The sequence below is a fragment of the Miniopterus natalensis genome, chromosome 2, assembly GCF_054644295.1.
Source record: "Miniopterus natalensis isolate mMinNat1 chromosome 2, mMinNat1.hap1, whole genome shotgun sequence".
Lineage (NCBI taxonomy): Eukaryota > Metazoa > Chordata > Mammalia > Chiroptera > Miniopteridae > Miniopterus > Miniopterus natalensis.
The window spans coordinates 84837471-84849897 of record NC_142082.1 but is presented as its reverse complement, the minus strand read 5'-3'; positions in this window follow the sequence as shown (position 1 = coordinate 84849897).

Sequence of the window (12427 nt, the reverse complement as noted above, 5' to 3'; positions counted from 1 at the left end):
CATGTCCTTAGGTGAGGAGTAAAAAAAACTCTAGGAAATAATAAATTCAGCAGGATATACAGTCAGCACACAAATATCAGTTGCATTTTTATACACTAACAACAATCTAAATAGAAAATTAAGAAAACAATACTATTTACAATAACATCAAAAAGAATAAGGAGTGACATTAGTAAAATGAACAAAAAAGAGGTTCTTTATTGGTATACCTTCCTCAACAACAACAATTTGTCATCTATTACAGTCAAAAGTGCCTTTGTGGAAATTGTGGGATTCAGCACCATATGTTAATGGACCAAGGAGGACTCTTATCCACCTGTGCATCCACTAACAGACATACAAAACATGGTCCTGGCTGTGGAACCTAACATGGTCAGTGAACTGGCTCAACACCGGTGGACCACATTGAAGGATCCCCTGGGAAACAATTGCTTAGACAAATACACATGAATGAAAAGCCTTTGTGAAAATCTAAGAGCCCATTTGAAAATATCTAACACACCACTGGAGCAAAAAATCCAAAATTGGATGCAAATAGTATGGTAAGAACAGTTTGATTTTACCAACATCATCCCTCACCTGAGGCAGCACAGCTCAGTGCCAAGAGAGCCCTTCTCAGCCTGTTTCTCCAGTGGGGAAAAGACAAAGTGTGTGACTCAGTGCCTGGCTTCCCCAATTGTGCAGGATGTTGCCAGGATACGCATTTCTCTCTCACCACATCCAGAGTACTGAGTGCTGGGGGTAGTGAGCGGATGAAAGAACAACAGCCAGGGCTCAAAACATATCAAAGGGCTGTGGTCTTACTAACCTCACCATGGACCACATTGGAGATCCACCCACAAGCTCCTGGAATGACTGGTCTCTGAATCCCCCCAACTGGCCCATATGCACCCCTAGTGCTCTGCAAGCCTCACCCACACTGTTCATACACTGTGTATGATTCTGATGATGGCAATACAAGCTTTGGCAAACAGCTAGTGAGCATGGGCAGAAAGACAGCCTGAATATTCAGGCCAGTGAGTGATCACAAACTTAAACTCAGCACCTTGAGAAAGCAAAATAGAAACTGTTAGCACCCTGCCTGGTGTGTAGTATGATCTAGAGAAGACAAACAAGCTTAAGAATTATGCCACAAGAGGAAGCAAGAAGTGTGAAACAGATATATTCATAGAAGGTCTAAGAAAGACTCAGAAGGCTTAGCAGAACTTACAGAAGGTATTTCTCTCCTGATACCAGTGAGTAAAAGAATGGAAGAGGTGACTCCTACTTTAAATGAAAAGATAGCAAGTTGAGACTTCAAGGAACATAAAGAAAGCATGACACCACCAAAGGATCACAATAATATTCCAGTAACCAACCACCAAGGCATGGAGAGCTGTGATTTTATCTGCTAAAGAATTCAATTTATCTCTTCCCAAAAAAGCCTAATGAGGTCTAAGAAAACTGAAAGAGGCAATACAACAAAATCAGAAAACAATACACAAAAGAGTTTAACAAAGAGATAGAAGGAAAAAAGAGAAAGAAAAAAAAAAGAACCAAACAAAAATTCTAGTTTGTTCTGGTACAATATAGTGACATAGGAGAGTCCTGAATTCACCTTCTCTCAGGAACACACCACATTTACAACTATACACAGAACAATTCCTCTAAAAGAAATTTAGAAACTATCTGAGCAGTTTTTACACATCAGACAAATGAGAAAATACATCATCCATATCAAAATGTGTAGAAAAGGATAAGAAATACTCTCACCATAAACTTCACTCCTAGCATAGCACTATACAATCAGGAGGAAACTCTCAACTCCCAACTTCTCCCTGAGAAATGAAAGATGTGGTTACCACATATAACACACCAACGTTTAAGACTCCTAACTGAGAAATGGGCAGGAATCTTAACAAAACAACTAGATCTGATAGCCAAGTGGTTTGTGCCATGTGGCACAAAAGAACATAGCAAATAAATAGTTAATATCAGGCTTACAAAAACTCTCTGACTATCCTCTCAGAGCTCATTGCAGAAGGAACAGGCCAAAAAATTCTCACCACCTAGTCTTTTCTTGAAAAGAGTCCATTGTATACATTAAAATATGCTGTCTGAGGGTCAGGCTTATAATTTAGCAGGTCTCTAGGGGATGACTCTGATCCTCCCTAGACACCAGAGAATCCGGCAGACACCACATTTGCCTACACACTTGAGCCTGTTCCAAATCACCAATATCTCCTTGGAAGAAGTTTCTGTGCACATCTGGCACCCCAGCTTTTGAAGCTGCCACAAAAGGAATAAGCCCCTATGTTGCCTGGCTCTGAAAACAGCTGGGGCTTGCATTCACAAGTCCCACAGTACTTGCTGCAAGCAAAGCAGCAATTATTAATAGGCACAGGAGTATGTCCTCTCCAAAGCTATACATCTAGGGCCAGTGCCAATGGATCAGGTGAAAAAGTCCAGTTTTATCCTGGGAGGGCCCTAACTAAATACATTCCCAGTTGAGGCCTGAGAGTTCTGCTTCCAACCAGCTTGCATCTAGGTGCTAACTATGAATCTCTTTGGGACACTGAGAGGTATTGGCACACCCTCTGCTATTGGGAGTCATTAAGAACAAAATAAAGGTGACTTGGACAATCACAAAGTCTTGGGGGACATAAAACCTTGTCCCCTGGGTTGATCAATAAAGTTCATCCCCTACATGAAACCACTTTCAAGACTGGAAGAGGTAGTTGTTTTACCTAATGTGCAGAAACCAATACAAGGGAGTTAAGAAAAATGAAGAAACACATTAAAAAATGTTCCAAACAAGAGAACAAGATAAAACTTAGAAACAGATCTTATTAAAGCAGAGATAAATGATTTACCAGAGTTCAAAATAACCATCATAAAGATGTGCACTGAGGTCAGGAGAACAATTTGTGTAGAAGGTGAGAATTTCAACAAAAATCACACAACTGAAAAATACTGAAAGATTCAGAAGTGTTCAACAACAGACTAGGTTAAGTGGAAGAAAGAATTTGCAAACTTAAAGCCAAGGCAGAAGAAATCATTAAATCAGAGGAATAAAAAGGAAGAAAAAGAGTAAAGATAGGTAAAGAAACTTATGGAACATCATAAAATGGGATAATATACATATTATAGGGGACCCAGAATGAGAAGAGAGAGAAAAGGGGGCAGAAAGCTTATTCACAACATGAATGGCTAAAAACATCCCTAACCTGGGGAAAGAATCCAGGAAGCTAGAGAGATCCAAAACAGATAATTTCAAAGACATCTGCACCAAGACACATTATAATTATAGACACATTGTTAAAAGTTAAAGAAAAGTAGAGAATCTTAAATGTAGCATGACAAAAACAGTATGTTACATACAAGGGAACTCCTATAACTATTAGCAGACTAACTTAATAACAACAATAATGACAACAAAAAATCCAAGTGAAAAAGGGGCAAAGACACTAAATAAACCTTTTTTCTGAAGAGAACATCAAAATGGCCAACAGACACATGAAAAGATGCTCAGTATCACTAACCATCTGGGAGATGCAAGTAAAAACTATAATAAGATGTCACCTCCCACCTGTTAAAATGGCTGTCATAAAGAAGGCAAAAACAACAATCACTGGTGAGGATATGGTGAAAAGGGAATACTTACCCACTTCTGAGTCTATACACAAAGTAAATGAAACAGGATTTCGATGACATATATGGACACCCATGTTTATTGCAACATTATTCACAATAGCCAAAATATGAAATCAACCCAAATGCCCATCAACAGATGAATGAATAAAAATGATGTATACATACATATAGATATATATAAATGGTGTATATATACATACAGCATATATACATAATGGAATATTATTCAGCCTTGATAAAGGAAGATATTTTGCCATTTGCAAGAACACAAATGGACCTTGAACTCATTATGCTTAGCGAGATAAGTCAGACAGAGAAACACAAGTACTGTATGATATCACTTATGTGTGGAATCTAAAAAGGTAAAACCTGTAAAAAAAAAAAAGAGAAAGAAAGAGTAAAATGGTTGTTACTAGGGGATGGGAGGTGGGGGCATAATATTGATAATTTTTAAGGATACAAACTTGTAACAACTAGTAAATCAACCATAGAGAGCTAATGCACAGTATAATGAATATAGTCAAAAATAAATAATATTGCACTATAATAATGTAATGTGATAAATGTTGCTTCAATGGCAATCATATTACAATATATAAATGTATCATAGTAACCCTGTGTACATCTTAAATTTACAAAATGTATCCTGACAAATTTAATAAATAAAAAGAAAAAAATTACCAACTCTAAAAAATATATAAACAAACAAATACTGCTGTCTTACTTTGGGTTCCCTGAAAAGCAGAACCAGGCACAATAAAATGGGTGTAGTATTTTCTGGGAGGTGATGCCAGGATGCAGGACTTATGGGGGAGGAGAACTTGAGGGAGCAGGGAAGGACGAAAAGCCAATTTGATGATGTCTGCCAGGAGCCGTTCCATCCTTGCTGCTTGACACGGTCCTTCAAGGAGGAGACATTTGCACAGCCAATGCTCCATGGGACTTGGTGTATGGCATATCCCTCTTTCCACGCTTGTTCCCCTTTCTAATGCTCTGTGTCCTTACCCAAGTCACTGCACCAGAAAAGGGTTTTGCCCTAGCTGGGAACTTTTCCCTAGCAGGGGGATTGGATGGGACTGGAAAAGACAATGATTCAGCAAAAGCCCCAAAGAGTATGGGAAAATCTTGTGCCCCTCATGAGGAACTCAGGCTGTCAGCAGAAAATTTAGGACTTGTGAGGCCTATTACCACAGGAAGTTCCCCACCAGGGGAAAGGCCTGGCTCTGGGCCCCTGCTGATTTGCCAGCACAGGACAATCCACAGGGAGTCCACCAGTGAGTTCCCAGTGAGGAATTTATTACTGGGGCATGTTTATATTAATGGAAAACTCTGGGAATCCCCACAAGGAAAGAACAGTCTAGGAAAGAGATTATTTCAATCTACACCTGAACCCTTATCACACACAGAATAATCATACACAGAATATTACAATGAGGATGGACTGCTGCAGGGAATGCCATTGGAGAGACTTAGGCTAGGTGCCAGACAGGCGGTCAATCACCATAGCTAAAAACAATCACAAGTAAGCTACAGAACCCTTACTTAGGACTTGCATAACCTTTACATAAGAAAAGATGGCTTAGTTATTCTCCTTTTAGCTATGTGGTAGAGCAATAAAATAGCAACTTCAAAATATAAATAAAACAGTAGGTAAGGCAAAAATTAACATACCTAAACAGATGTAAATTCTTAAAAAGATCAGATAAAAAGGTATATTCATTAACTATGAAAGCCAAAACAGAAACCGAAACATAGCATGACGTCATGTTGTTTAACCAGCAACATAATCAAATAGTATAAATACAGTTGTAACAAGGCAATAAAAAGCTGCTGATTCTCCTGATGCTCTGAACGCTGTCTCTGTCTCCTTTCTTCATCCATCGCCGACGATGTCCACACCTTTGGGGACCCCTGGACCCACTGGGGCTGGACCCCGGCAGATGTCCATCTAGGTTGCTACTGTAGACAATATGGACCTCGCTCTGCTCACTTCTATTCAGTTTTTTAATGAAGCACTTCATTTCCTTAAACATTGTTGCATATATAATGCCTCCCAGATTTTTCCACTTAAAGAGGGAGGACCTGGGGAGTTGGGAATGTGAGGGAGAAAGAGAGAAAACTTTCATCCACTGACTTCTTTCCTTTATCAGTTGAGTTCTCCCAGGATATTCCCTTTCTATTGCTTTGGACAAGAGCCTAGGGCAGCAAAAGGAAGGATAAACATAGAGCATGAGCTAGGATGCTGGCTGGTTGAGGAGAGCCCCAGCTTGGAACTGTCAAATGAAGAATAATACCAACATGATGTTTCACACCAGAAAGGATTTATTCAGGAGGAAAAAGAAAGAGTTGCAACCCAGTGCAAGCAGACTCAGCAAGCCACGTTGTGCACACTCTGGTTTGTGTACCAATACGGAGGATAGTTTGAAGCTAAAGAAGTATTAGAAAGAGAAGAGCCCTGGATATATAGAGGACAATGAGGTCAATATACAAGAAAGAGACCAATTGGCATCCCCTGCTGTTGTCTAGGGCAGAAATAATAGAGACCTAGTTCGCTGTTTTAAAAATTATGTCTAGTAATGTATAATTAACAAGTTAAATTTACTGAGGTATAATTTGCCTTTTTAAGTGTACAGTTTGATGAGATTTAACCTTTATATACAACCATATAACCACCATCAATATCAGAATATTTCTGACATGGGTTGACCCAGATGCCCTGTAGGGTAGAAAAAAAAGCCTTTTTACTCTAGGTTCTACAGGGGTCCCTGGAAATTAGACTAAAAAACACACACAGATTAATAGCAGAAAACAAAGTTTATTGATGTGTGGAGCACATACCATATGGGAGAAAGTTCAGCGATGAGTAAGTCAAAGTGATGGTTAGAATTTGGGCTTATATAGCATTTTAACAAAGAAAAAATTTGTAGAATAGTGGCAAGACAAGGGAAAAGGATTTTAGGCTTTGAAGGAGAGCAAGCTGCAGGGAAGGTAAATACAATGTGAGAAGATAAAGGTCATTTTATTAAGATTTGTTATGTAGATTCCTCTTGGTGCCATCTCATCTCTGCTGATAGGTTGTTACTCCTTTCCAGGTATAGGAAGGGGAGGGGAAACACCTTCAGAAGGGGAATTTCTGTTCTGCTTTCATGCAGACAAAGGAAAGGCAGGGAGCTCATCCTGTGTCTGCTGTTTCTCAATTCCTTTATCTCAGAGTAATCCTTAATGCCAGAATGGCATATTATGAGGTGGCATACTCTAAACCCCTTTACTTCCACTCTCCCAACAAAAAATTTTAAATCAGAACCCACAGTACCTCATAATGTGACTTTATTTGGAAATAGAGTCATTTCCAATGTAATTAGTAAAGTTAATATGAGGTCCTACTGGAGTAGTATGGGCCCCTAAACCAAGTGCCCTTGTAAAATAAGATACTTGGGCACAAACACACACAAATAGACCACATGCAAAGGTAAAGGCTGAGATCAGGGTGATATATCATCTACAAGCAAGGAGCACCAAAGATTGCAAGTAACCCACCAGAAGCTAGAAAAGAGGCCAGGAACACATTCCACTTCACAGCCCTCAAAAGGTAGCAAGACCTTGCTTTCAGACTTCTAAGACTTCTAGCCTCCAAAACTATGAGATAATAAATTTGTTACTTAACATATTTAATTTGTGATACTTTATTATAGCTGTTCTAAAAATCTAATATAACTTTCAACCCCCCAAAGTTTTCAATGCCCCATTTGCTATCAGTTTTCACCCCATTCTTGGCCCTTGGTAATAACTGAACTGATCTGCACTCTTATAACTTTTCCATTTCCCACATTATCATAGAAACAGTGTTGGGAAAAGGAAAAAAAAATCTCTACCTTTCTAAGTTCTTTTGGCTGGTCTAAGAAATTGACATGAGACAGATTGACAGAAAAAAATTAATTACATATGTATAAGGGGCTTCATGAGAATAAGGGGGCTCTTTGGCAGTCAGGCAATTCTGGCTTATATGCCATTCTGAATTTAGAAGAAATAGGAATCTGGTATTTCAAAGGGGAGAAAGGCAATTCACATGGAGATGAAAAAACAAATGTTTGGTAAACAAAAGCTTGTTATGCCATGCAGAAACAGTGGGTCACAGAGAAGATGTTGGTCTCTATGCCTAGCTGAGTTTCCCCTACTATACTCATCCCATATTCTTAGTAGATATCTCCATTTATAGTGCTCTTTCTGGACCAGGCCCTTTATCTAAATTTCTTTAGGTAGTTAAGGGGAAGGTAAAAAGTTATTTCTGAGCCTTTTGGGCCTCAATTGTCTTTAGTTTAAAATAATCCATATTCCATGATGACATATTCTGGGGAGACTCATTCTTAACCCCTAAAATAGAATCATACAGCATGTAGTGACATTTTGTACTTGGCTTCTTCCACTTAGTATAATACTTTGGGGCTCCAATCTTGAAACTGCATGTATCAGCAGTATGTTCCTTACGTGTGGCATTCCATTTTATGGTTTACCACTATTTGCCTATTTATTCACTAGTAGATAGATGTTTGTGTAATTTTCTTTTGGGAGCTTTATGAATAAATCTGATATTAATATTTACATATAGGTCTGTGTGTGCAAGCCAGTGGATGTTTTAATTTTTTTTCCAACTACTTTTTCTTCCTTTCTGCAGTGTACTAAGTATTGGAACATCAGTGGTCCTGTAAGTCACTGCAAAGTAGTACTCAGGAATTGATTTTAACTAGATATGCCACTCTAAAATTTCCCTCTTTTTGATAAGGCTTTTCAGTAATAATTATATATATCTAAATATCTTTGATAACTTAAGACTTTGGAGTTTTGCTGGGTTAAATAGTAAAAATTATTAAATACCTAGCTATTTTGAAATATTAATTAATATTAATTAATTAATTAATTTCAGGATACTGAAATATTAATTAATCCGAGTTTACCTACTTTGAGCTTCTTATTACAGAAAATCTAGGAGATGGATTTGAATATGTCTTGTATTTTATTTGAAATATGCCTCTTAAATATGTGAATGTATTGCTAATCTGAGGAATGTTAATTTTTTGTCACCAAAAAGGTCATGTTTTCTAAGAATTAAAAATTCTAATTAAATTCGAAAGAAACTGTATGGTTTTGGTAATAAAAGGCATGAGGTATGGAGATGCATTTTGAAGAAAAAAAGAAAGTTGTTCTAAAGCTGGTTATTTCTGAATGGGTAAAAAGGTTTGTGAAATTTATAGAAAGGTTGTGAAGAGAAATCTTAAAAGAAAATGATAGGTAATCTCGATAATAAATTTAATTAGATAAATGAATCTAAAGTAAACTAATACAGAATTTGGTTGGTCCTTTTCCAGTCTGTTAAAAGGGAAAAAGTCTTTCCTGTATTTACCTTGGAAGCAAGGGTTCTATAATTATTGAAATGGTTACATATTATATTAACTTCATCAAGTGCTCGATTATTTAATAAAAGCCATCTTCTTAATCATGGGAACTGAAGTTTTGCTAGCCTATGTTTGTGTTTAATATCTTTTATTGTCACTTTGAATGAATAAATAGTCTAATGCTGTTTCATAATAATAATGATGATATGTGATCTTTTTGTCAAATAAGTTTGACAACCTTCCCAGGGTTTGAATTTTAGGAAAATTTTCCTTGACCTAGAATTGGCTTTAGGTCATCCCAATAGACCCTAGAATGCCTACATTTTTTGTTTTCTCTCCTTATAAAGAAAAAGCTTATACTTAAGGTACATGAGAAACTTTGTCATGTAAAGAAATAATAAATATATTCTGTTCATATATGCATATTATTAAAATAGATGTTAAAAATCTCTAGGAGTCTATAAATTCTGATAGTCTTTCATTTATAACTCTAACTGTTATTCTGGAATATTACATTTTGCAGAAAGGAGAGGATTCCATGTCCATTGCATTATAATCAAATCCATAAACATGTCATTTTTAATTTCTTGTTATCATATAGTGATAGTCACTGTTTTGTTGTGATGCATTTGCAAAAATGTTACATCTTCTGAGGGATCCATGGAAAGGACTCTTGACTTATTTTAAATTACATATCTCTGAGAATAAATTTCAGATCATCCTCTTCAAACTGGGTGAAAATTATTGGAACTCTTTAGAGTATCCAGATTTATAAAAGTACTGGCAAGAAAAATCAGGAGAAACAAAAATTGATTACAGGACTGAATGAATTAAAAATAATTATAGTTTTTTTGTAATCTTTTGTTAAAAGTATTGCTCATTTTTAATCTTTTTGTTGTTCAGATATCAGGAAACATTTTTAAAGCAATTTAGTAAGTTATATATTTTTCTCCCTACCTGATCCCTCAAGAATTTTGTAATTCTTAGTGAGTCATGGCAATATGCTTCTTTGCATGAATCTAATAAGACCAGTTTCCAATTGTGGTTTTATTACCCCGAACTTTGACTGGAATGTCAGGTCTGAGAGAGACATATTTGGCTCTGGATGTCACCAGAAAGCCTTAAGGAGCCAATAATTGCCCCTTAAAGAAAGACTGATACCTTGCTTGATCATGTAGTTCACGTCAGTCTTCCCAAATAAGGAACGAAGGTTGCTTTCCTGAGAGATGATAAGGAAGGAATCCTAAGACATGATTGGAGACATCAAGAACTTTAGGAATTCATCCAAGTCTATAGGTATTGCAGGCATACCTGATGGCAACTAGGTGGCTCAGCTTCTTTGAACTGAGAAGCTGATTAAAGCTCAATCATGGGATTCCAGCAAAGCAGATTTTTTAAAGCCCATGTGACAATTGCTATTCTTACTGTGTTCATACAAATAATCTGGCCAAATTGAAACTTAAAAATACAGTGAATAAATTGGTCTTGATTTACCTCTTTAATAAAACAAAATGAGGGTGATTTTAGGGGTGGGGAATTGCATTTCAAAAAGAAATTATTAGAACTGATATATTTTTTCTTCCACCAGACCATTTGGCATAATTCTTGTTGTTCTATCTTTGCCCCAATAGTACTAAAATTTATAACACAATTTGTCTCCACGAAGTTATAAGCCCTACACAGGGAACCACCTCTAGATATCATCACCACCTCCCTATTTTCCAGGAAAGCAGCTACAAAGAACAGACACTGTTCCTCTTTTCTCTGAAAGATTTCAGAGCCAAGATCCTTGAGAGGTAGATGTAGTAAGCAGTTAGACATCCATGAGCAGAGAAAGGATGATGTACCATGTGAAGAAGGTCACCAGGGTGGGAAAGACTCAGGTGCCTACCAATGGACAATTGTACGGTAGGGTGGGACCTGGCTCCCAGGGATTTTTCTGTCACAGGTCTGATACATTTCTTCAAAGCAAGAAACAGAATTCTATTCAAAACATTAGAAAACCTAATTGCCAGAGGTCAACTGGAGGAAAAATGAATGGTACCCTGGGATGTGATTCTCACCACTCCAACTGCTCTGAAGCTGGCAGGAGTAAAGCCTTGGATCCATCACACCAGAGTGAAGAGGGCTCCAGAAGGGGAAGAATGGGTAACCAAACCCAAGGAACATCTCAAGGTTGTCTTTCCAACAGCCATTTATTATAACTGTGCACTGCTGGTCTGGCTGAAGGAGAACTAATTCCATTCAGAAAAGATGAAAATATTTAGGTGTATTTAGCAAAACATGTTCTTAAGGGACACCTATTGCTATTTTATGGAATTATATTCATTCTATTCATTTTGGGAAGAAAGTCATAGATGGAGACCTTTATGCATTGAGACCCCTGTATAAGAAAAAACTGAAGGAATGTTTTCTCTAAAGATTGTTGCAGTAGCTTCCTGTGGTGAATGTCTGACTTTTACCTGGTGTTCTAATTATTGCCTTTCAGTATCTAATAACTAGTCTATGAATTGTCCTGATAATTTCACCCTCCCTTATAGTAATGGACATAATAAGCTGTTGGCTGGTTGTTTTCTTATATGTGTGGTAACTGGTTATTCATATGTCCCTGCCAACACCATTAGAGGGTCTTGTTCCTTAGGACAACTGGCTGTCTTTATGCCCCAGAAACATCATAGGTTCCAAACCAAAAGAAACCTTTTCACAGCTGTGATACTAGATTGCAATGACAATCTTCACCTGTGGAACCCTGCTGCATATATTTCTGTAACCACTTTTGTTATATTGGTAATGGCAGACTCCCTTAATACAGAAGTGGCCTAGCTGGCTTGTAGCATGGTAAAAGCAGTGAATGCACTTCCAGGCTCTATACATGGGATAAATCAAGAGCTGAGCTAGGTCAGGGAGTCAGTTCTACAGACTCAGGAATTAGTAGATTATTTGCTGTTATGGCATAACCACAGTTGTGAGGAATTCAAAGAAATGTGCTGGTTTAATCTTTCTGGCAATTCTCCTCCTTTTAGATCCTGCATTTGCTGTAGTCTATCCTCACAAACTGCTTTTGAGGCAAAAGAAAATGCAGTCCAGCAGGATGAGACTTGTTGTGTAAAACTAATCTCATACGAGATGATAGAAATAGCAGTGGGGAATGTTGGGGGCAGAATATTAATCATGCTCTGTTAACCATAATTTTTAGCTATAGTTATGAGAAATATTAATCATGTCCTGTTAACTATGACTGTTCTGTTCTAATTAGAGAAAATACATTCTAACCTGGCTGAGAGCTGTACACCCCAGGACATTTGGAATGTGATCCATTCTCCTAACCTGTCTATCATCACAGAAAGATTAACAGTCTTGTTTCAAAAACAAAAGGGTCCTGGAGGTGCCCCACCCTTTTGCAA